The sequence below is a fragment of the Pezoporus flaviventris genome, unplaced genomic scaffold, assembly GCF_033815535.1.
Source record: "Pezoporus flaviventris isolate CSIRO_AGI_PZ_B2104156 unplaced genomic scaffold, CSIRO_AGI_Pfla_v1 ptg000045l, whole genome shotgun sequence".
NCBI lineage: Eukaryota > Metazoa > Chordata > Aves > Psittaciformes > Psittacidae > Pezoporus > Pezoporus flaviventris.
This window is the reverse complement of record NW_026892593.1, coordinates 424,824-449,764: the sequence shown is the minus strand read 5'-3', so window position 1 is coordinate 449,764 and position 24,941 is coordinate 424,824. Positions and strand designations below refer to the sequence as shown.

Sequence of the window (24,941 nt, the reverse complement as noted above, 5' to 3'; positions counted from 1 at the left end):
GACTGGGGAGCAGCTTGTGCCAGTGTGTCCACTCAGAGCCTTCTGGAAATCCCAGATTTTCCGGCTACCTAACTGGTTTGGTTTATTGATTCAGGAGCCAATTTCCTTTCAAGCAGCAGCTGAAGGAGAATGTTAGGCAATTTCAGTACAGTAGAATGTGCCATTGTCAGAGCTGGGCTCTGAAAATAAGACTCGTGTGGGCCATGGTGTATTATACATTCTCCATGTGTAATGTCATGCATTTCACATTTTTTTAGTGAAAAGTAAAATCATCCATACCATTTTCTTTGATGATACCTTATTATCCAAAGGGTTTATTTGGCTGCTTTATTATCTTTGACAATCATCAGTGGCAGATATTTAAGGAACAAAATAGTAGGATTAGTGTGAAGTGAGTTCAGGTGTCTTCTTTTAGCTTCTTGAAGATTTATTCCATTTTCTGAGGTTTATTTGGCTGCTTTATTATCTTTGACAATCATCAGTGGCAGATATTTAAGGAACAAAATAGTAGGGTTAGTGTGAAGTGAGTTCGGGTGTCTTCTTTTAGCTTCTTGCAGATTTATTCCATTTTCTGAGATTTTTAAGGTCCATTTGTGTGTGGTGAAACCAAAACAGGAATGGAAAGCACAGGTTTCATGGTACTAAGTTATATGCAACACTATTATCTTTGTATTTGACAGTTAGAATAATACTAATGTTGAGTAAATCAGATGGAATATTAAAGAGGTTTGCAAGAGCTGTGACTAACAAAAAGAGGTCTGCTGCAACAGGCTTGAATGGACCAGAAGAGAACAGTGATACCTTTTGAATCCAACATTTTCATAACAGCTTAAAGTATTCTTTTTGTTTACATATTTTAAATATCCCATAAATAGCCTAGTATTCAACGTCACAGAAGCAATGATCCTGGACCCACTGTTAGTAGCTGTTGACATGCTAGGCCAGTGACATAATTTTTACCTGTGGTTAGCAGGGGGTTTTCTCCTTCAACTTCTTGTATTTCTTTTTCCTCCCCTTTATGCTCTCTGTAAAGATCATACAAGAGTCATTAGTTCTCCCCATCAATAGTAAGGCAAAAAAATATTACTAACATCTGTTTGTGCTGAGCAGTTATTGTTGATAGAAAGCAGGAAGAATATCTTCTGCTTTATAAAGTTCCTTCTTCTGTGTTTTCATTAGAAAGCACTTTTTCAGATGGTGAGAAAGCCACTGAGCCCTGCACTAGGCAGTAATTAAATCCTGGGAAAAGTTAATGAGAATTAAGAGGTTTAGAATATCAGCTTAAGAATAACTGGAAAAAAACCACCTGCCTGCATTTCACAAGTAAAGCTATAGCTAGCTACCTTCTCTCCATGCAAGTGCCTGGTTCTCAGTTAATAGATAGGTCCAAACGTAACCTATGTGCTCTGCTATTACAAGAGATGCTGATGCAAGCACCTGAGATAGTATATGTACACAGTAAATGTACAATATAGAGCTGACCTTCTAGTGCATATCATTTTCGAAGTTCCTAGAACTGAAATAGTGGGGCACCAAACACACAGTTGTATTTGACCTCCATTGCCCTGCAGAAAAACCCAACTGCTGCATTCTACTTTCGGCAGCCATTCAAAGAAGCGATTCCAGGCAGTTACAGTTCATGCTTGCCAGGGGTGCTCACTTACACGCTAGCTATTTATACTGCTCAGACTGACTTTAGACTGTGGTTTCATCCAGAGTTACAACGGTAAAACACAGATGTATTTCAATCTGGTTTGCAAAGGAAAGGAAAAAAAACCCCAGCCCTCACTGTGCTATAGGTACAGTTTGATCATCACTGAATTGCACAGTAATTTTTCCAGTTGCCCACACTGGAGCTTTAGACCCCACTTGAAACAACCCTTTCATAGGTAAAGATAAAACATGGTTTATCTCAGTTTCTGTGCTTAATGTGATCAATGCTGCCAATGAAGAATGTTTCCTTCAAGCATCAAACATACAAAAGTGGTAGTGTCATTGCCACTTCCACTAAACAGCCTTGGGGGTTTTAAGTATTTTGCTCAGACATGTTAATTGTCATCACAGTAATTTCAGACCCTGCCTGCTTACTCATTTACTGCTCAGTGTTATTTATTGCTAGTCCTTTTTTTATGTAGCTCTACCTCATACAACTTTTTTCCTTTGCCTTTGGGCTTGGCACGCTGTACCTTGCAGACTGTGAAGCTGTGTAAGGGAGGTTTCTCATCAAAAGTGTCATTACTGACAGGAGATGTGTAAATACACTGAATTCAAAGATTTACTTGAGAATTTTTGTGGTTATCAGAGGTGGGATTGGAAGGAACATTAAGTAATCCTGTTCCTTTTCTTTCTAGACAGATTCTGGTAATAACACCAACCTAAGGACACTTTTGCTGCTTATGCTTTTAATCCATATTAAATACATCAATGTTTGTTTGCTTCTTAATGGGAATACAGATTTAAGAGCAATTCAGGTTGTTTTCAGACATGAGGTGGTTTTCCAAACGCCAGGTGGCAGGGATGTCCAAAGTATTCTCCAGTCTCAACAGCATTTTAGCTACTGAGATTTTGGAAGATTGGTGATATCTTTGGTGCCCTCATTTGCTTTGAGACTTGATCATCTGATTAGACAAGGTGTATTTGTAGTTTGTCCAGCAGCCTGTGAGCGAATCAAATGTGCTGTGCCAGGAAGCAAAAGAAGTGTGAATGTTTGCAATTTTTATTCACTTGGGCAAGGGAAGCAGCTTTCAAAATATGAATCTATGGGGCTGGTTTCAGGTTGGTTTTTTTTGCTCTTTCAGGCTGAGATTGCATGACAATATGAACAAACAAAACGTAAGTTAGGGACTGGACTGTATACTTTGCTTGCACTCAACTGCAGGTGCAAAATGGCAGGATTTTCCGTAAGTAAAAGTAATTCTTTTTTTAAGCTTCATGTTGATAGAGTTCATAAGCTTCTTTGCTTAATGAACACTATGAATGAACCTTTGGCTTCCAAACATGGTGAAATGTTTAATTTTCCCAAATACAGTAGGGAAGAACATCTCAGCTTAAGTAAGGAAAGAAGAGAGTTTGGGTTAATTTTTAACATTCATTTACAATACATTTATACTATTTCCATTTTAAAATGTTTTAAGCTGGAACCTGAAATCATTTCAGTTTCTAGTGAAAGGCTGGCCTGTGCAAATAGCCAACACACATCTGAAATTAAGATTTACATTTCAAATTTCTTGGGAAAAACCTCTCCAATGCCTAGTGATTAGGCCATAAAAAGAACTCATTAGCATTGGAAAATGCAGTATTTGTCCTACTCCCTCCTTTGTAATTACTACACTTTTGAAGGTGTTCATGTGTTAAACGAGTGGCTGGCACTTATTCCCACAGAGAGAAACAAATTCCATCTGATCTACTGGCTTCTGCTTTGCCAATACTTCCCCCCGAAGGGATCGATAGTTTTTTTTCCCCAATGCCTAATTCTGCAATGTCTGGCAAATCTCACATTTTTCCTACTCTAAAATTCAGTCTTATTTCAAATAACGTATTTTATTTAACCTCTGATCTATGATGTTATTCAAATGCATGGGTTTCATATAAACACACTTCTAAAGCTTTTCAGTGAAACATTCTTGTATCTTTATTCATAGAAGCAGTAAACGAAGACATATGGCTAAAAAGGTCTTCACCTGCTGAATTGATCAGACAAAACAGCACTTCAGTTTAATGACTCTGAACAAAAGATCTGAAATCACTTCACAGTGAAATCATATTTTCTAAGCTTGCATCTTTAAGCACTAGCATGATGGATAAATATAGGTATTAAGAGGTGGAAAAATCAACAAGGTTTATGCCTCTATGCATGTAATCTTGTTACAGGGTGAGTTTTTGGAGTACGGATAGTGCTGCAGCTGTTCCATGGCCTGAGTCTTATGAATGTAGCAGGGCTAGCATGTGGCTCCCTCTTCCTGTCTATATTTATTAAAGCAAGAATTAATCCAAGTCATTTTTTTCACTGTCCTGATTCAAGTGATAACTATGTCCCACTTAAAGCTCCACTCGGGTCCTAAGCCACCTGAACTCTGAGTAGGTAATATGGAGAATCTTGAAAACTTAGGTTTGAGGGGCTTGTGTTAACTTCTGGAGTTATTCCTTGTTTCTGTATGTAAGTCTATGTAGTAGTTAAAGCATTCACTCCATAAGCTAAATAATCCTGAGGAAGACTGAACCTGTATCTCATGGTTTTAGATGTTCTTAACCATGAGATCATAAAAGTACTCTCTACTGCTGCTGTTCACAGTGAGCTGCAGACAGTCAGCTCTGCAAGACTTATTAATTAGGGTATTGGAGAATACAAATTCAGTGCTTTTCTTCAACCTGAATAAAGCCACCATCTCAGAAAAGGGTTAGATCCTTAGTAAATGAACATATCTAAATTAGATGGAGTTAATTTCCTATTACCTTCAGAAGCCATGCACCTTTTAAGTAGAACAAATCTATATACTGGACAAATTTGAACTGATTTTTTTCCTTCCTGCTCCAGGTTAAGCACATTTGCATGGTGAGGCAAGAAACAGCATAGGCACTTAGACTGGACTCCACTGCTCTCCTAACAGTGTGTTTGGAAATGATTAAAGCATCTGCTGCTTTGCACAGCTTTGTGGTTGCTCTGAGTCTTCCTTTTTTAGCCCTTAGCAACAACACCCAGGAACTGCAGTGTTCCATGAACATGGGCACTGCCCTGGATCATGACAGAATGTCGTGGGCAAGGGTAAAACAGATTTAGTATCCACCCAACTGTGAGGCCTGCAAGCCAGCATATGGTGACTCTTCTTGGCTAGTAGTTGTACTCTTTGAGCATCTCTTTATTGACCAGTCTCCTAGGTTCCTGTTCCCTGCTAGGTTCATTCTACAGGATTTAACAGCCATGAGACTGCAATTTCAAACAGTTCATGCAGTTTAGCTGAATTTAGAATAGAATCATAGATTAGTTTGGGTGGGAAAGGGCCTTAAGATCATCCAGTACCAATCCCCATGCAATGGGCAGGGACATCGCACACTAAACCATGTCACCCAAGGCTCTGTCCAACCTGGCCTTGAACACTGCCAGGGGTGGAGCATTTCCAGCTTCCCTGCGCAACCCATCCCAGTGCCTCACCACCCTAAGTTTTAACCCATTACCCTTTGTCCTGTCACTACAGTCCCTAATGAAGAGTCCCTCCCCAGCATCCCTATAGGCCCCCTTCAGATACTGGAAGGCTGCTATGAGGTCTCCATGCAGCCTTCTCTTCTCCAGGCTGAACAGCTCCAACTTTCTCAGCCTATCTTCATACGGGAGGTGCTCCAGGCCCCTGATCATCCTCATGGCCCTCCTCTGGACTTGTTCCAACAGTTCCATGTCCTTTTTATGTTGAGGACACCAGAACTGCACACAATACTCCAGGTGAGGTCTCACAAGAGCAGAGTAGAGGGGCAGGATCACCTCCTGAGATCTGCTGGTCACGCTCCTTTTGATGCAGCCTGGGATATATTTGGCTTTCTGGGCTGTGAGCGCACACTGAAGCCGGCTCATGTTCATTTTCTCATCAATCAGCACCCCCAGGTCCTTCTCCGCAGGGCTGCTCTGAATCTCTTCTCTGCCCAACCTGTAGCTGTGCCTGGGATTGCTCCGACCCAGGTGTAGGACCTTGCACTTGGCATGGTTAAACTTCATGAGGTTGGCATCAGCCCACCTCACAAGTGTGTCAAGGTCCTTCTGGATGCCATTACTTCCCTCCAGCGTATCAACTGAACCACACAGCTTGGTGTCATTGGCAAACTTGCTGAGGGCGCACTCAATCCCACTGTCCATGTCAGCGGCAAAGATGGTGAACAAGACCGGTCCCAACACTGATCCCTGAGGGACACCACTCGTTACTGGTCTCCAGCTGGACATTGAGCCATTGACCACAACTCTTTGCGTGCAGCCATGCAGCCAGTTCTTTATCCACCGAGTGGTCCATCCATCAAATTGATGTCTCTCCAATTTAGAGACAAGGATGTCGTGTGGGACAGTGTTGAACGCTTTACACTAGTCCAGGTAGATGACATCAACTGCTCTACCCCTGTCCATCAGTTCTGTAGCCCCATCATAGAAGGCCGCCAGATTGGTCAGGCAGGATTTCCCCTTAGTGAAGCCATGCTGGCTGTCACCAAGCACCTTGTTGTTTTTCATATGCCTTAGCACGCCTTCCAGGAGAATCTGCTCCAAGATTTTGCCAGGCACAGAGGTGAGACTGACTGGTCTGTAGTTCTCTGGGTTTTAAAATTCCCTGGAATTTAAAATAAACTTATAATTGTGCTTGCTTTCTATTAATAAACCAAAAGTGAGTCCGAGTTTTGTACATTTGCTGAGAATAGAGAGAAGACACTTCTTTTAAGGCTGTGAATTCTTTCTGGTACTTTTTTTTTCCCCTCAAGAATAAAAGGTAGAAACAAAGTCATTACTGTAAAGATGATGAAATTCATTTGTATGAGTTTTAGTGTTACAGGGTGACACAGTATGTGTGTGGAAAATGGAAAAGCAGTAAAACTTTTCATGGTTTCATTGAGAAGTTAAATTTAATTAAAGTTTGTTCATAGTCTAATCTGACCATGTCCATGCACAAGGCTGTTGATATTGGTTACTGGCCTGTGTCACCTCTCCATGATCTTGTGTAAAAATACCCCTTAAAAACCAAAACTCTGTCGCTGAAACTCTACTGTACTGTACTGTCCCTGAACAATAAATTAATAAAATTTTATAATCTACAGTATTTTAATAACAGTAACATTTTGAAAACTGCATCTCATGCTAAATCACTACATCAGACACTTGTTATTACAGTTTTGTTGGAATTTCTGCCTAAAAAAACCCCACCACCAAATAAATCAAGTCAGTTACATGAGTGCATTCCAATCTCTTTACTGCTCTGTAGTCATACCTGTTTTTTGAGGACTGACTGTGGTTTACTGCACTTGGACTAGAACTGCATCCAAACTAACTTCAGTAAGACATTTTGTAATTGTGAAGCACAACTCGATTTGAAATAACATTCTCATGATCAAAGATTCTCAGAAGCTTTTGTAGTAATTGGAGAATAACAACTATATAAAATGTGTTTGCTTCTCATATTTAAATTAAGCATAAAGATAAAATGCATGAGAGGGTTATTAAATGAACATACAGATACTTCATCTGATAAGACCAAAGCAATAAAGTGGAATTTTAATTTAGGCATTTGACTGACTTTGTCTAAGAAAAATGTTTTTGAAGTAATGCTGGCCTTGTTCCATAATATCCGAGAAGTTCACTCACTTGTGGATTGCTCCACAGGGATATTCCCTTCAATGCTGATGTATTATTATTTATATTGTATCCTGAGAATACTGTACATGTGAAATGCACAGGCAGAGTTCCAGGCCTGAAGGCCTTCAATCTAAATGGGCAATAGAGGATGGGTGGTAAAATAAATTGCAGTTCTTTACTTGAACTGTAAGCAAAGTCTTTTAGCTCTAAAATTATACCCTTGATCCACTTTGAACTGAAGAAGCATTCAGTACAGTTCTCATCCTGTGGCAACACAACTCAGTCTGACTACACTGGGTAAGCAAAGCGACTGCTGTCTATGGCTTTCACCATCTTTAACAAAATAGGTTTCTTTTAAAAACTAATATTCCTGGAAGTCATTTAGATGAAAATTTTTCTTATGGTTTTAGAAAAGGAGAGATGCAAATGAAACTTGAGCCAAAATACTCTGAAAATCTCCCATTTGTATCAGAAAGACTGATTTGAGGGTTGGAGTGGGCATGCAGTCCTTTGGTACGGAACTAAGTAGCCTTGGGAAGCAAACCTAAACCCCCGTACTCTAAGCATCTTGCTTCATTACTTTGACAAAATATGCTTGTGCCCAACAACTGTGAATGAAGAACAAAAAAACCAAATACTTCAGGCTGCTTCATAGAGGTTTGCACTGACAAGTGGATACGCAGGATATGCAGCCTGCCCTGACCACTAACACAAAGAGCAACTATTTGAACATCTTTGGAAAGGCCAAAAGTAGGACAGAGAGAGAAGAAAAAACATCAAAGATCATCCATGGTCCACAGTTACCAGTTTGGTTCTTCTGCCATAATGAAGCTCTCTTCACAAGGGGGCTAAAGCTTTCTTAGCAGTGGAATAAACATCCCCAGGAGTCAAAACCTCAGAAACATCAACTTTTCTCCCTTCATCTTGACAATCTCATTCTTTGGGGTTTCTTTAACATAAATACAAGCCAAGCAAAAATGTTCCGTTGTCTCTCTCCTCCTGCTAAGAGGCAGTATGGAGAAACAAAGACAACTGGGACAAATACTTCTCTATAGTAGAGTTGGCTAGTCCCACCTGAATCAAATAGCTTTGGAAAATATTCCGTAAGCAGGACTTCCTTCAGACTCTTCCCCATACTTGTTTCTGCATGAGAGAATAATGTTGGTATATATTCTAATTCTGTACCTTATTTGGCTTAAAATATATGCTCTTACACATAATTGAAGGGAAATCTAATTATTTCTGCTTAAAATAATTATTGCTTAAAATATCATTAAATTAACAAGTCTGCTTTTATTTCCCTTATTTCAAGCAATTATGTAGTTTGCTTCTACTAGCTTTATGTGTGAATTTAGGGAGTCCTAAAAGTGAGAAATAATATACTGGCTGCAAAATGAGGCACTGTAAAAGCAGCTTTATATTCTATTACCAATAAGTCTGCTTTGCCATACTCCATCTTCCCTTCTTCTATGCCTTTTCTGAGGGAACATACCCAAAATTATCTCACAGACTTTTATGTGGGATGTCTCAGCTCTGATTTTAAAAGTCATTTTTTCAAGGACTGGAGTTAGTTTCTCACCTTGGATGGCCCTTTACCCTCACTTAATAGTTCCTGCCTACATGGTAAGAAGGTTCTTGCTTTCCTGAAGAAACCCACTCCTTATACACTGGTTAGAAATAAAAAATCCCTGGTGTTTATGTTTTTCTTCTCTTAAAATGTCAGGCTATAATACATAGTTCAGCAGCAACTTCATAAACTGAGCTCCCCCCCAAGCAGTCATGGGACCCTTCAAGAGATGGGTAGGTGATACTTTTCACAGCCCTCTGATTTTCATCTGTCTGTATAAATCACGCCACTCAGTTATCCATTCATGGCTAGATGTGATTTTGGAGTATGTGGGACAAAGGCACATGAATGAAGGAGAGCAAAGCCTGCTGTACCACTGTTCAGAACTGTTGATCTTGCACTTTCTTTGTCCACTGCTTTCACTAACAAATTATGTTTAAGAGGCAGGAAAGAAGAGTAATCCTGGCAGTGTGAGCTTAGGTTCCCTCTGCAGATTTACTGCTGAGCAGGCAGAGTTGTTTTGGAAAACAGAAACAGTGTGTGTTTCACTGTTTTTCAATGTGACACTTTGACTTCTTCAGAGAAGCTTTTATTTCTTGCATACTCACCCAGAGGAGCTGCAGAAGATCATTGTCAGTGCAATTTACTTCATTATTTACATCAAGGTTAATTTGAAGTAATGTATTTTATCTTTTCTACTCCAGATAGGAAAAACACTAGATGAAAACAAACACCATTATATCTGATTTTGCTAAGTCAGATCTATCCCTGCTAGGAGAAAAAAATCCAGGCTGCAATTTTGAATGTTCTTGAAACATTCTTCCTGAGCACCTAAAAGCTGTTTTTTCTTGAAAAAGACAGGGTCTCTTATTGCCCAGGACACAGTAACTTATGTGTTAGAGAAAGGAGTTTTAGAAAGGCAGATACATAACTCTGGCATGTAATGTCAATTAGAAACTGACATTAAAGACCATTTCCTAAAGACAATTCAGTCATTCTGCCAATCTTAGTTATGCAAACAACCAAGTAGAGCAGTGATTATCTGCCTATGCCAGTGCAGGTTTTTCCACCACTGCTCACTGCACATTTTTGTGAAGGTACCTGCTGTCCCTATAGGCACCAGGTCCCCTCAGAGTCACTTTAATAATCTGCAAACATGAAAAATGTTTACTTAAATGTAGCCCTGGAACCTGGGATGACTAATCCACCCATTCATGAGAACCATCAAAAAGATACTTGGAAGGCTTTATAAAAAACATTCTCTAAGTAAGTCATTTAGTAAGCTGATGGCAAAATACATACCACTAACAGCTGTTGCAGTAAAAGCCTAGATCAACTTGCCAGTTTTCTTTTCTCACTGTCTCAGCTCCTGTATGTTACCATGTAGCAGGACATAGTCTTGTAAGGGTGCACCCAAGGAAAAAGTAGTGTTATTTTTAACATTTTCTCTCTAGCAGTCACCATTCGTAACCTACAACATATTCTGTGACAAGACTGAGAAAAACATTGATTGATTTAAATCTGCCTTAATTTTTTACCAAAGGCAAAACCTCCACACACTGGTGCTTAATCACACTTTGCATCGTGTACAAGCATGCAGTTTTTCATACAAATTCCATAAGGTGTTTAATCTGCTATTGCAAAAATACTTATTTGCATACAATCACACCCTGCTGTGGTTTTAAATGTTTTCTCAGAATACATTTTGAACCTATTATCTTAACCTCACTGCCTTTCTACCCACATATAGACTAGCAGACATGCAAACCCTTTAATTTTTATTCAGGCCTGACTGTAATTAAGTTGAAGTGCATTTGTTCTTTGAAAGTACAGGACTCAGCTTATTCCGTAAGTGCTGCTGGTAAGTACACTGTTGTTAAGTTGCTGAGCTGTAGCAAGGTTTGCAGCTTACGAATAAAAGTTCTTATTACAGGAGAAAACAGTGAGGGGCAGTTTGGGATATTCTGGTAGTCTGAAATGTTTGTTCATGCCATGCATGCCAGCTGTTGAACAGAAGCAGTCAGTCAGAACAGCCCTATCTTATCTTTCAAAAAATCTTAACCCAAATACCAAGAAATGCTGACCATGATTAGAGAAATCAGGGTGAAGAGCATCTTTCTATTGGCTTTCTTGCTGGAAACAGGTTTGACCCAGCTGCAGAGAATATGCACTCACAATCAGATTGGGCGACATGGCAGCACATGCTATGCTAGGTATACTCTTCCCCACCAGTGTCTGACAAACTAATTATGTATCATTTGTTTAAAGGAGACATTAGAAGTAAAACACAAACACTGTAAGCATGGGTAACAGTGCCTTTACTGACTTGTGCTACAGCTGCACCCTGACAAACAAGTCCTCTTCTTGACGTGTTTTTACAAAGCATTTTAATGACTACTGTCAAGCCACTTAGAAAGTACCTTCGCTGACTCTTGGATTTTCTTTATGGCAAATACAAAATGTCTTGTCCCCCTATGTTCTTGCACTGAACTTTAGTATATATTTATTAATCCAAACCCACTATATTCCACTTCTAAGAAAAAATATACCATATGAAGTAATGTGTAGTTAGGGCACAAACAAATAGTAAGAGCCTATCTTAAGAGGACGGAACTAAGCAGGTTGCAATGGGCCTTGGGAAGACACCAAGGACCACCTACTGCTCAAAGCAGGGCCACTTAGAGAAGATTGCTCAGGACCACATCTAGTCAAGCTCTGAGTATCTACCAGGAGTCACACAACCTTCCTGGGCAACTTGTTCCAATATTTGACCACCTTCATTATATAAATAAATAAATACATACATAAATAAATAAATACATCTATCTCTGCATCTAAGCAGGATTTCCCATGTTTCAACATGTGTCCATTCCCTTTTGGCCTACCACTGTGTAACTCTGACAAGAATCTGACTTGGCCTTCCATGCACACCACAGCAGTAAGATCTTCCCTTAGCTGCCCCCTTAAGGCTGAACAGTATCAGTTCTCTCAGTCTTCTATAATATACTGTCCTGGGTTCAGCAGTAGCAGTCATTTTTTCCCCTTCTTAGTAGCTGGTGCAGCACTGTTTTTGACTTTCGGCCTTGGAACAGAGCTGATAACGCTCAGATGTTTGGCTTGGCCAAGGACTTTTCTGAGCCTCATGCTCTGCCAGGGAGGAGGGGAAGCTAGGAGGAAGCAGAGACAGGACACCTGACCCAAACTGACCGAAGAGGTATTCCATACCATAGCACGTCATACCCAGGATGTAATGCGGAGTTACCCGGAAGGGCTGCGACTGCAGGGCTGGAGGAGGTATCGGTCGGTATTTGGTCGGGCTGGGGGGGCGAGTTATCAGTTGTCTGGTGCTGAGGTGTTGTATTCTCTTCCCTTGTTATTTCCTTTATCATTATTATCATTGGTGGTAGCAGTAGTGATCTGTGTTATACCTTAGTTACTAGACTGTTCTTATCTCAACCCGTGGGAGTTGCATTCTTTTCGAGTCTCCTCTCTGTCCCTCCACGAGTAGGGGGAGGGCAAGAACGGGGGGAGTGAACGAACAAGCTGGCTGGCTGGGCTTAAACCACAACAGTTCTTTTTGGCGCCCAAAGTGGGGCACAGCGTATGTTTCCAGTCATCCGGTGGTTGCTTCCACCATGGTAAGCACATGGTGCTTGCCTTGGTGGGTTGGTGGCAGTGTGATATAGTCAATCTGCCAGGCCTCCCCATATCTATACTTCAGCCATCGTCCTCCATACCAAAGAGGCTTTAACCGTTTGGCTTGTTTAATTGCAGCACGTTTCACACTCATTAATAACGTTCACCACCAGGTTCTGCACCCGGGCAGCAATATATTTGCACAGTGCAGCAGCCCAGATAGGTTTACGTCTGCGTTGCCATTTTTTCCAGTCCCTTGACCATCTTGGTGTTTCACTCCTGTACTAGTTGCAAAGCAGCCGTACTATATCAGACTCCACAGGTATGCCTAACTTGCTTCTCAACTTAATGACCAGGACTACACAGTCAGGAGGACAGTATAAAGAACAACTCAGGTATAGCATAATCCTTTTTCATATGCAGAATTTTCAGTAAAGCGTTGGTTAGCAAAAACTTGAACTAAAGGCCAGTGTATTCTGTTCTATTTACTAGTTACCAATGCTCCACCTCTCTTTTGAATTTAGTCCCTTTTTGAAAGTAATTATAGTTTTAGATTCCACATTTCTGGAAGCAGTGAGGTCCACACTTTAGTTCTGCAGCATCTGAAAAAAAGACTACTTTTTGGTTGGTTTTAACCTGCTATCAATTACTTACTACAAAAAGTGCATGAGAGTTCCCTACCTTCTCTCCACAAACGACCATTTTATATAATTCAAATATCTCGCCTCCATCATTTAGGCATTGTTTTGTTTTTTTCAAACTGAAAAGTCCAAGTGTAGTCAAGTGTAGAACAGAAACTGTGCTCTATGTTTTATTATTCTTTGCTACCTTTACCTTCTTTCTGACCTGGAAAACCAACTTCATACTGTTGTCTAGATGTGGCCACACCACTGGTGTACACAAGGATGCCACAACGATTTCTGCTCCATTCTGTCTTCCTTTTCTAATAATTCCTGGTATTTTTGACTTGGAACTGGAAATTAAGTTTCTAAACAATTACCTATAGAGGCTCTAAGAACTTCTTTTGGTGTAACAGCACATGTAGAACTTAGGTTCATACAATTAAGATTGATTTTGCCTGTAGGCATTATTTTACAGCTATTGAGACTGTCAACTTCTAGTTGCTGCTCAGCAGAATGTGATCCTCTTGAAACTCCTTGCTCTCAGCTTTGTACTCCACTACTGTAAAGGATTTTGCATCAGCAGCAAACTGTGCTGCTTCCTTACTCAGTCTCTTTCCAACACCACTTCTGAAAATGCTAACTAGTGCAGGTCCCAGCATGAATCCCTGTGGGAGTCCAATCGTAACTCTCCTGTGGTGTAAAAAATGACTATTGCTACCCGTTAACCCTTCTCCTTCACCTAGGGAAGACAGAAAACACAAGACAAGCTTTCTTCCTAACCTCTGACTGCTCATGTCCTTTAGCAGCACTGGTGAAGGACTGTGCCAGAAGCCCTTTTGAAATCATGGCAATGAATGCATCACCCTGGTTTATCAGTTTGTTGATTTTGTCAAACAACTTCATAATTATGACAAGGCTTCTCTATCTACAAAAACCCATGTTGATTTTTCCATACTCTGACGTATTTGTCTGTATGCTGAAGCCTCACCCCAGCTCTCTGTCAGTAATTTCCCTGTGTGACCTGAGACAACTCTTGGTGACTACACCAGCAAAAGGACTCAGATGCTGAAAATGAATACTTCTGATCATTAAAGCCAAAATTCTCATCCAGTTGTTTTCCAACTATGGAGATGCCTACATTCCATAAATTCCTATTTCAGTGAGGTTCCCAAAGCATCTCTGACTGCTTGTACTGAGTTTGCAAAGCAAGGTTTTGGTAGTGGGGGTCTACAAGGGTGGCTTCTGTGAGAAGCTGCTAGAAGCTTCCCCATGTCCAACAAAGCCAGTGCCAGCCAGCTACAAGATGGGCCCATCACTGGCCAAGTCCGAGCAATTCAGTGAAGATGGTAGTGCTTTTGGGATAACATAGTTAAGAAGGGGGAAAAAAATGTTAATTTCTGTGTTCACAGAGAGAGCATAAAACAAAACGCAGGCCCTCCTCAAGCTGAGTTTCAGGGTTTCTAATCACTGGACTATAGAAGAAGGACAGGATGGTATCTCCTATCCCTTAAATATTTGCATTATGTATAAAGGGGCCTCCTTAGGTCTAAACATGACCTCTTTCTAAACATGAAAAAGTTTACTGAACTCCAAGCAGAGCAAGCAGCTCCTTCCAACTCAGTTTTGATGATGTTGAGAAACACACTTCTAAGTTTTGCAGCTGTACTTCATCACCTGATTTGCATCTGCACTGAAACACATCCCATGTAGTTGTGTTGGCAAAATGAATTATTTGCTTGTGTCCTGGTTATAAGTTTGTGACATGGACCTAACATAATACTCCTGAATTAGCATCGTAGTGGTTGATACAAAGGCACACAGTCCATCTGCCAATTTTCCAATAGCATGAGCAGTAATACCTGCTCATGGGACACAACTGACACCATCCCAGCATCTTACAAGATTCTTTACCACTAATCCCTGGTCACTGTAACTTCAGTCACATAAATGTCATGGGCTTTTCACAGTGTACAGTATAGCCAGCTTGTTTCTTCACTTGCTTCCACCAAGGACCATATAGGAAACCTGAGCAGAGAACTAGCTGCGACGTGACTGACTTCACCTACCAGCAAGGTTTTTCAGTGTTAACTGCCACAAATCTGAGCAGTGCAGTACTGACACCCCCTGCAGACCTAATCCACACTCCCTTGCAACTATAATGAAACCGTATTTCTTCTCTTGAAAAATAAACACAGAAATAATTCCATTAATGCTAATGAAGTATCACCTAACACAATGACAAATGCCCTCAGAATACCTAAGTATTTATTCATTGAATGAATAAATAAAGAAGGCCAAGGGCACTTGCTGCACACAGAGATTTGAAATAACCAGCTGCTTTCTCCTGTAAGAGGCATCTATTCTGTGTCCTGAATGAGGAAGGGGGAAAACAGAAAAATAGTGTATGAATGATAGGCTACTTAATTCTGTCATACTTTGTGCCCACAAGCGAGTCAAAATTACAGTTGCACAAGTTGCTGATTTTTAAAAGTCTGACATTGTGACAATGCTCTTTGAACAGTTTTGTACAGTCAAGTGTGTGCAGTTCTGAGGCCCTAAAATTCTGAAATACAAATGGGTGAAGTAAGGACATAGCAGCAATCTTCACTTGGAATTTCCTTGCTTTTGTCAGCTGATGTCAGATCTTGAATGTTACTGCAACACACTGTAGCTTTTTTTTTTGCATTTAATTAGATTTACATCCCACTTGGTTATCACAGGCTAGTTGGAAGCAGACGTGTACATTCTACAGTCAGCACATTGACGCTCCTCTTGGGAAACAGCCATCAAGAAGTTACAGGAACTGCAAGTGGCAGCCTTTGTTAGAGGAATGAAAACAGATCAATTTGGTTAAGGAGAACATCCATTTGTGAAGGGAAGTGAATTAGAATATATACTTGGGAGACTCAAAAGGCAGCTTCACTTGCAGTGATGTTTTCCAGGCTTTCAATATTCACATGGTAAGGACCAAGCATCTAGTATCTCAAGAATACATAGTATCTCAGACAGCAAGCCTAAGAAAACACCTAAAGTTTAAAATTCTGGTTTTGGTAGCATATTGTATTACCTTTAAAAGTCTGCTGACCAACTGCCACAGAGACAAGTATCTGCCCTTCACAGGTTGGTTCTCAGAGCTCATGGATGCTTTAACCACATCAGTGGTATATTTGTACAAGAACAAAACAATCTGTTCAACTGAGGGAAACCAAATTACAATATGAACAGCCACCTGAGGAATTTCTGGATGACCAGGTCTGCTCCATTTTTCCCTGAATACCACACGAACAAGAGGACAAGGTCTGTCATATTCCAGCAATCATTTCAGGAAAAGTTTCGCAATGTGAATTACAATGTCCAGCAGCAAAACACCTTTATTTGCTATTGTACATATTTTTTCCCTACTTTTAACTGAAATGATGACAACCTAACTAATGATGACAATACTCGAAGTATTGAACTACTGGTTTAAATTATTGGCTTAATCTTGTTGTGTTGGTGTTTTTTTGTTTTGTTTTTTTTTTATAAGGGTTTTGTTACAGTGTCCAAAGGACACTTCTGGGGTCAGAATAAAAGAGCTCTAGGTAGCCTCTTACAGCAGAGAAAGAGGGCGAGCTTCTGTACCGCATTTCAACCAGAAACGTGCTTTTGATGCTGAGTCATACATGCTGTGAGACAGTGTTACTGACACCTATAGCTGGGTTAGGTGGTGCCTATAGCATATCAAAGGCCTTCTTTATTACAAAACAAAGTGACTGCAAAGTTCTGTGATTTGTCATGAGGCTATTGCTATGGTTTTATTTTTAACAGAAACTGTTTACTCTCCTATGTTTACTTCAAGAATAGAATTTATAGTTGAAACATTAAGGATCTTAATCAGTATCCATCTCTGAAAATACATCCAGGCTTCATGCTGGGGAATACGCACCTCATACTGATCAGAAAATACTTCCCTGATAAGAAGGCAAACTACACATGAAATGGGATAAATTCCAAAGCTCTTGGGAAGAAGAAATGTAACTCCTTCACTTCATACCTTTGAGAAGTTTGTTGCCACAAATCTCTGAACAATGCATGACAGGGAACTGCAGAAACACAATGCAAAATTTGGCAGTCTGTTCCCAAAGAGTCCCCTTTTTGTCAGGCTCAGGCATTAAAAGAAAGAATACAAGATAAATAAGGGAGCACTTTCTTAACCAGATGAATCTGCTGTTAAAATGTTGTGTGGTACTGGACTCTCTCGTTTCCAGAATTGAATGCTGCCTAAATCAGTGTAAGCCACAGGCAAAAGCACTTGACCTGCTGAGTCCAAACTTCATGATAAAGCTCACCACAAAATGTTGGCGCCACCTGGAAGAATTCTGGAGCTGGAACACAAGGGGTCTGTGAACTGACACTGAAATACGTTTTACAATGAAACGAGAACTTCTGGAAATACAAGCCACAGTATATCTGACGCAGCTCAATTCTATTTCCTTTTCAATGACTCCTTACAAAATATTTATATGACCTGCTAATTTTTAAATGAAAAGGATGGGTTAAACTAAAAATTTTCATTTGGGGTAAAAGTTTCAGTATTAATAAAGGAGTTAATTCTAAATAGTGCTAAAATTTAATACCTTTAAGATGAACATTTAACCATGAAATGGTTTACTCACCAGTTATGAATCAGAGAACAATGAAATGTATGGTTACTTTTGATGCCTCAGAAAAACCATGCATTTAGCATACCCAGTAGCCACTGCATAAGACCACGTAAGAAATGCCCAGGCAAACAAACTGAAACATTTAGCTACTAAAATAATGATTGTACAAATGTTAGCTACGGGCTAACCACTATAGAAAAGCTTTAAAGGTGTCAGCAGCAATTTTAATTTTTAAAAAGAAAGAATATGAGTTATAGTGAAACAACAGAGGAGGTCTCTGACTTCAAAGTTGATTTGAAGAACGTTTAGGAAAATCTAACAGAACTGAAGATGCCATCAAAGGACTTAAAGCAATCTAAGTTCATAATGTGCAGAAGTTTGCAAACAGATATGCGATCTCTGAAAGACTAGTAATTGATGCAGCATCTGGACTAGCTGCAGTAATCCCAGTTTGGGATGACAAAAACGACAGTAGATATGACCAAGAACCAGTATGTCTTGGATCCAAAACATCTATGAAGTCAGAAAGAGAAGGAACTGTGTGGAGACCTCATAGCAGCCTTCCAGTATCTGAAGGGGTCCTATAAGGATGCTGGGGAGGGACTCTTCATTAGGGACTGTAGTGATAGGACAAGGGGTAACGGGTTAAAACTTAAACAGGGGAAGTTTAGATCGGATATAAGGAGGTCGTTCTTTATTGTAAGGATGGTGAGGCACTGGAATGCATTGTGGAGGGAAGTTGTGAATGCTCCATCCCCGGCAGTGTTCAAGGCTGGGTTGGACAGAGCCTTGGGTTGACATGGTTTAGTGTGAGGTGTCCCTGCCCATGGCAGGGGGGTGGGAACTTGATGATCTTAAGGTGCTTTCCAACCCTAACTATTCTATGATTCTATGTGACCAGTCAGAAATTCTCAGCAGGAATGAGATGTGGTAAGGTCTTAAGAAGACAGGAAACCACCTGGAGAAAGAGCCACAGAGAACAGCAAAGTTCCTGAAGTATCTAAATCCAAAATTGGTCTGTCAGTAAATCCGAGTGACCTGGGTAAGAAAACAGGTAAATGGTAAAGACAACCAATTTGGCAGGTGAACAAAACCAGCACTTTACCTTTGATGAAGACAGTGAACTTGACTGTCGAAGAGGCACTATGCTATCCAAATTTAATACAAATCCTGACATATAAACTCTGCCATTCACATGAGCTGGTGAAGCCATAGTGAGAGCTAGAGGGAGTATAAAAAGAAATAAATGACCCAGCAGAATAGACATTTGTAGACTTTGTTCCTTGCTCATCCAGATGCTGCTGAGGCAGCTGTGGAAAAATTGCAAGGTACAACTACTTATCTGGATGTGGACTCACAGATCAAGATCAACAACTGAAGCCAAGCAAACTTCAAGGCAAGTGTGCATAACAGACAATATGAAGGTCACAAAGAATACTGCAGATGTCTTAAGAGCAGGTCATTGCTTTGCAACCCACTGATATATTACATTTATGGGACATGAACATATACAGTATGTTAGATGACAAAGTTTGCTACGTGTCTTCACTTATTACGTGACTCAGTTATAGGAAAATCCCATTTCCTCTGTTTTACCCATCTAGCTCTCTGAGCACTGACTCACACACAGAGAAGCCAACAGCTGCAATGGTACAAATTACAGTTGTGTGCTTTCTCCCCTTTTCCTTCTAGATACTATGACCTTTCTAGCATGTACATCTGAAGAAAATCTCTGCATGGACTTCAGCTTCTCCAGCTCTCATGCAACCTACAGATTAAGTTAATGTTGGGGTAGTGGAGTACTGTCATCCATGTGCTTCTGCCACTTCTGCTATGAAGCAGTGACTGTCAACAGAAGGGAAGGGTGAGCAACTGTCAGAGTAAGATTCTTCCTGCTCTCTGTCAAAGACTTTAAATAACTGAAACACAGTCAAAACATGAGTTGCACAACTTCTGTGAAAGTAAGATACATAGACCAGTTCTGTGAAGTAACTGGGCAATTGGTATTGTTTGGAGGAGAGGTCAGAAGTTAGAGCAAGGCCAAAGAAGCCAGACAGCAAAAGGGAAACATATGCAGCATGGTCTGAAACAAAGCTGATGAGAGTTTTGTGCAGGCTGCTGGCTGCTCTAACCACAAGCAATGTTTTTGGTTTGCGTGTGTGTACTGGGACAGTAATTACACATTCAAGATTAATTGTAGATTACAAGGTCTTCTGGCCCAGGACCTGTTACATGTATTGGTCTGTCAACAGGCAACACACGAGATGACACGTGGGTAGTCACAGTAAGAACAAATATGTGGTGTTTTTTTTGCGCCAGCTAACAGGAACATTCGGTGTTTCCACAAAGCTGCACGACACACAGGTGTTGCACTTTCCTCTCATTATTCTTCTTACCCTATTTATTCCTGTTGTATCTTTGGTTTTAACTGATACACTGTCCACTCTGCTTTCAGTTGCATGTAGTGCACTTAATGAAAACAGCACAACTTCAACAGCTGTTGATGAGTTACCGTGTCAAGTGCCTAAAACACTGTGGCACCTTGTACAGTGCAACTGAAAGCACTGCCTCGCCAGAAATTCAAACCAAACCAGCTGACCCAATCCTGTCCAGAGCTGTGTGCGCAGTTACACCTTTAATTCTCTATTTATTTATTTTTACCTGAGAAGCCAGTAAGACCCGCTCCGCGGCCACCTCTCTCGCGGCTGACCCCTGCACCGCTCTGAGGCGCGCTCTCCACCGAGTGCCGCTTACCCAGGAGCAACCCTCCCGCCCCTCCCGCCTGTTGGGGTCGGGGCCGGGCCGGGTGACATGGCCGCTACCCCCGCCCTTAACGGCCGCCCCGCCGCGCCGCGCCGCGCCTCGCTCGCTTGCCGGCTGCCCCCGCCCCCGGCCCGCTGCCCCCGGAAGGCGCTCGCGCCGTGCCCCGGAAGTTGTGGCGGGCACAGTTCGGCCCAGAGCGAGGCCCTGTTGCCGCTGCTGTCGGAACGCGCAGCCGTTACCTGCGGGGCCGCCGTCTTGCCCGTCATAAGCGGCCCGGCCGGCTCGGCACGGCACGGCACGGCGGCCAGCCTGGGGCTTATGGCGGAGGTGGGTGCTGCTCCTTTCCTTTCTCTGCCTGGATACCTCTCGTGGGGATGCCCAGCCGGCTCCGCTGGGAGGGGGCGGCAGTGGAGTCTTCTGGGGCCGAGCCCGAGCCCGGCTCTCCGTGGGCGGGAGCAGCCCCGTGTCTCGCCTACTCCCGTGAGAGCCGCGCGGGGACGTGCCATGCGGGGGGACCTGCTCCTTCCCCGGTCGAGATGTAGGTCCGGAGTGTGGGGGCTCGCTGTGGGGGTGGCGGGGCTGGGACCCTCGGGGTGGGGACCGTCAGGGGCACGGGCTTGTGGGGGGCTGCGGTCGGGGGACGTTTGTTGGCGGGGAAGGCGGCGGGGGATCAGAGCCGTGTTCTGGGGCGGGAGGGAGCGAGCGAGCGGGGGTGGGTGAGCGGAGTGTGAGTTTAAAAACAAAAGACGTTCGAGTCGTGCTGGCGGTTGGCTCGCTGGGGCAGGGCTGGCGCGGGGTGCGGAGCCCGGCTGCCTGACCGCCCGCGCGCTTGGCGGGTCTGCGAGTTCAGCCTCATCTTGGGTGACCTGTCAAGCGCCTGCACCTTCCTCTGGCTCAGCTGCTTCCATCACATGCTTCTCAAGACAAGCGCATGTTCTGTTCCACGTCGTCGATCAAGTCCTGGGGCTTTCGAGGTGTGAGCCCTGAGACTTAATTGAGAGCTCTGTCGGGTCAGTGGGTTAGTTAGGATCAACAGACAGAGCCTCTTTCGAGGGGAAGGGCGTCTTCCGGGCCTTTCAAAGTGATGCTGTCTGTATCACTGAAAGTGATACCTAGCTTACTTGTTCCTGTTTTAAACTCTTCTTCCTCTGACATAACCCTATGTGTGAATGTAGTGAGGGCAGATATGAAGTTGCAAAGGTCAAAAGGTGTCTCCGTATTCATTTGCCTCGGTTCTTCACCTTGATCTTGCAGTTTAGGTTTTGGGTCTTTTTGTGCCTTTTTTTTTTTTTTTTTCCATTTTCATGTGGGAAATGAAAGCATGTTTCCTCATCTCCCTGGTCACTGCATCTTGTTCGCTGTTAATGTGCTAGGTGCTAGAGGTAATAATCATGACCAGAAATCGCTTGGAATGTTGTTGGACTGTGAGTTGAAAATAATCCTGTTACTGCAGTGAATACATACTGTAGAAATCAGAGTTGATTTTAGTCAGCATTGAACTGTCATTTCATATTAATAATGTTTTTAACAGTATTTTATTTGTGACTTTTTTGAATAGCCTTTGATTTATTTTTTTTTTCCTATTTAAAGTGCTAGTGACAAAGTTACATTTAGTGTTAATGAGCAAAAATGTTTTCTGAATAAGTATCTCTTTAATGGCATTAATGTTAGTAGTAATTCTGTATTATGAATTTACCATTAAATCTGCTCTGCTAGTCCTACAATATTAGGGGACTGAAAAACTAATATTTTTAAGACTTATTGCTGTGTTAAAAGTAATTTGGTATTAAGATACATGGCTCCAGATCCAATAAGCATCCTGTTTTCTAGTTAAAGTCAGCAGAACTGCCAGTGAAGTTCATTGTGTGTCTTCCACAGTTAGTAAGTGCATTTGAAAAGCACACCTGTCTGTGCCTGCGTAAGAAGAAACCTGTATCAGTATAAATCAACAGTTCAAGTCCAAACCCTGTTAACTCCGTTCCAAATGGAAAGGGATTAAGAACGTTATTTGTTGACCGAGATTCCCTGAGTTTATTTGCTTCTGTGTCAAGAATACTTTGAAAACATTTGTTGAAACAGTGTGCTAGCAGTCACATGTTAATCTGGTTAAATGGCTTTCCCGGGTTTTGCTCACTTTCCAGTTCAAGTGTCTTTGTCTTAAGTGTTGGTGCTGAGTTGTAGTCAAAATAAACTGTTCTCATTTCTGCATAATTCTTACAGGCACAGTAGTTTGGAACGCTTTCTCATGATACAAGAAATCTGTTAAAGAGAGGAAAGGTTGTCTTACTGTTGCAATGGGCAGATGGTAGTTTGTGGAAGAATCTATATTTGTAAGAAAGGGAGAGTTTCATGAACTGGAAAAATATACAAGGCACTTGGGAAGACTGGATACATGAATCTGATTCTGCATGTCAGTTCTCCAGTTCTTGAACTGTGATGTTGGTATGTTTTGTCTTTTGAATTGATAAGATTGTTTCTTTTACTTGTTAACTGGCTCAACATAAATGTATTTATTTGCATAGGAAATAATTCCCTGCCAAATCTAATGCTCTAGTAATGAATTTCTATTGTCTGGATGTTAGCAAGATGATTGCTAACTGTCTGTACTCTTACTTATGACACTTTACTGTTCAAAAATTAGCTTGAAAGTAGCTGTATCCATGTTTATTAGGGGTCTGATTCTGAACACATAGAAATTAATTTTGTTCACTTCTGCAACCATTGTGTCTTGTAGTTTAAGCAAAACAACTTTTTGAATAGTGGATGAAATTCACTCCTGAGCAAAGAGGTTTGTAAGACCACTTTAATCACCGGAACCATCGTTTAAATTCCTTGTAAATACTAAACTACAGTTAAGATGACTTAACATGACTTCATTGGTTTAATTATGTCTGTGTTCTTCAATGCAAATATTTGGGGTGATTTAATCAGTGATATTTAAAAGAATATCTGGTGGAAGTATATCAAGTTAGAGTAGCTAATGCTCTATCTTCATTTTATTAAACATGAAGAGCAAAACTGGTTTAATGTAGTGAATTGATGTCACTTTCTGCTGCTTGTGCCCAAGTACACTATGGCTGCTTAGGTTTCTGGAAAAAAGAATGGGACAAGGTTTAATCTTAGGAACAAATTAATTAAAATAACAATGTCAGCTCCTTTGACAAGTTTCAATGTAAAATGTGGCTGTGTACAAGTGCGTTACCACAGCATCACAAGCTGGTTAAAATTGGATCTTATGCTTTCCTAGCCTTCTTCCCCCTCTTCCTTCCTTGTGCCGGTAAGGGTTGCACTGGAAGCTGGTTGAGGAACCTGAACTAGCTGAAAGCTAGCAACGCTTTTCAATTTGGTAGCCAGTTTTTGATTGACTCGGCACCCTGACCTGAATGACCGTGCAGTTGCATACCTGTCAGGGGCTGTGTGAGCAGAGGTGGCATCCCAGAGATGGAGGGAAGAGTGATACTGCATAGGCCTGAAAGTGTGAGACTGATACTAGGGGGCTCCAGCCTGCAACCTACCACTTTGCATAGGCGATCCGCTGGTATAGACCAGCTCCACCATTGAAAAACATGGTCCTGTTTGTTTCCACCTCGCTCTGCTGCTTCCTTCTTTGTGCAGGCAAATACTTGTATGGTTATGTGGTGAACTGGGTTGAGGTTTGAACGAACTTGGGGGAGGGGTAGGGAGGGGAGGGTTAGGTTTAAGCTGGATCAGTTTGCTGCACAAACATTTGTGCTGGCGCAAAGATGGGGGTGGAAGCAAGCAGTAAGGGGAGCAGGGTGTGTCCGTTTCTTTTGGTGACAGTGACACATTATGCCAGTTTAAAGTATATTCAGTGCTGTCCTCCTTCGCTGAGGTTAAGCTTGTGCAGCGTGGAGGATTTGAAGACATTGTTCAGCTATGGTTCATGGGCATATTTTACATCTAAGACCCCTTAATCCATGGCAGGGTGTCTCTGATTTCATTAGGTACTTTGAAGGGATTTTGGGTGAAGAATATGGCCTTTTGTATAGTAACTAATTTTTTTTAACATTTTTATTTGGTACCTGTTGCTTAATTTAGTGGCACTTAATGGACAAACATGCCTGTTTGTAACTGCTGTTCATCCAGTTCTTGAAATGGGGAATTTATTCAGCATATGTATTCTGTTTTTAAAGACTAAAATAAGAAACCTTCAAGGTATTTTGCAGTAATAAGTAGATTAAAAACCCCAGATGAATAAACCTATGAAAATTATGAGGCTGACTTAAGACATATCACTTTAGACAGTTTCCTAGGAGGCAGTGCGTGACTTCTTAAGTAACTATTTAATGGCTAGTGGTTTTCAAAATCTATCTTAAGGCTTTCAGGCTATCACAGAAGTTGTAAATGTTTCAGGATATGGACAGGCATTG

The 24,941-nt window shown here is 41.5% G+C and overlaps 1 long non-coding RNA gene across 5 annotated transcripts; it reads right to left on the bottom strand.

Annotated features, from left to right (window-relative positions):
• Window positions 1–449: 449 nt before the first annotated feature.
• Window positions 450–20,548, bottom strand: LOC133276401 (uncharacterized). 5 transcript variants are annotated; one of them, XR_009745866.1, is made up of 4 exons: window positions 20,184–20,548; window positions 17,330–19,632; window positions 16,042–16,126; window positions 450–1,025 (listed from the first exon to the last, which is right to left on the bottom strand). It is a non-coding gene; the product is annotated as an uncharacterized LOC133276401 (long non-coding RNA). The 5 variants fall into 5 exon arrangements; XR_009745863.1 differs by having other exon boundaries at window positions 17,330–20,548; XR_009745865.1 differs by having other exon boundaries at window positions 16,042–16,119; window positions 17,330–20,548.
• Between the last annotated feature and the right edge of the window lie 4,393 nt (window positions 20,549–24,941).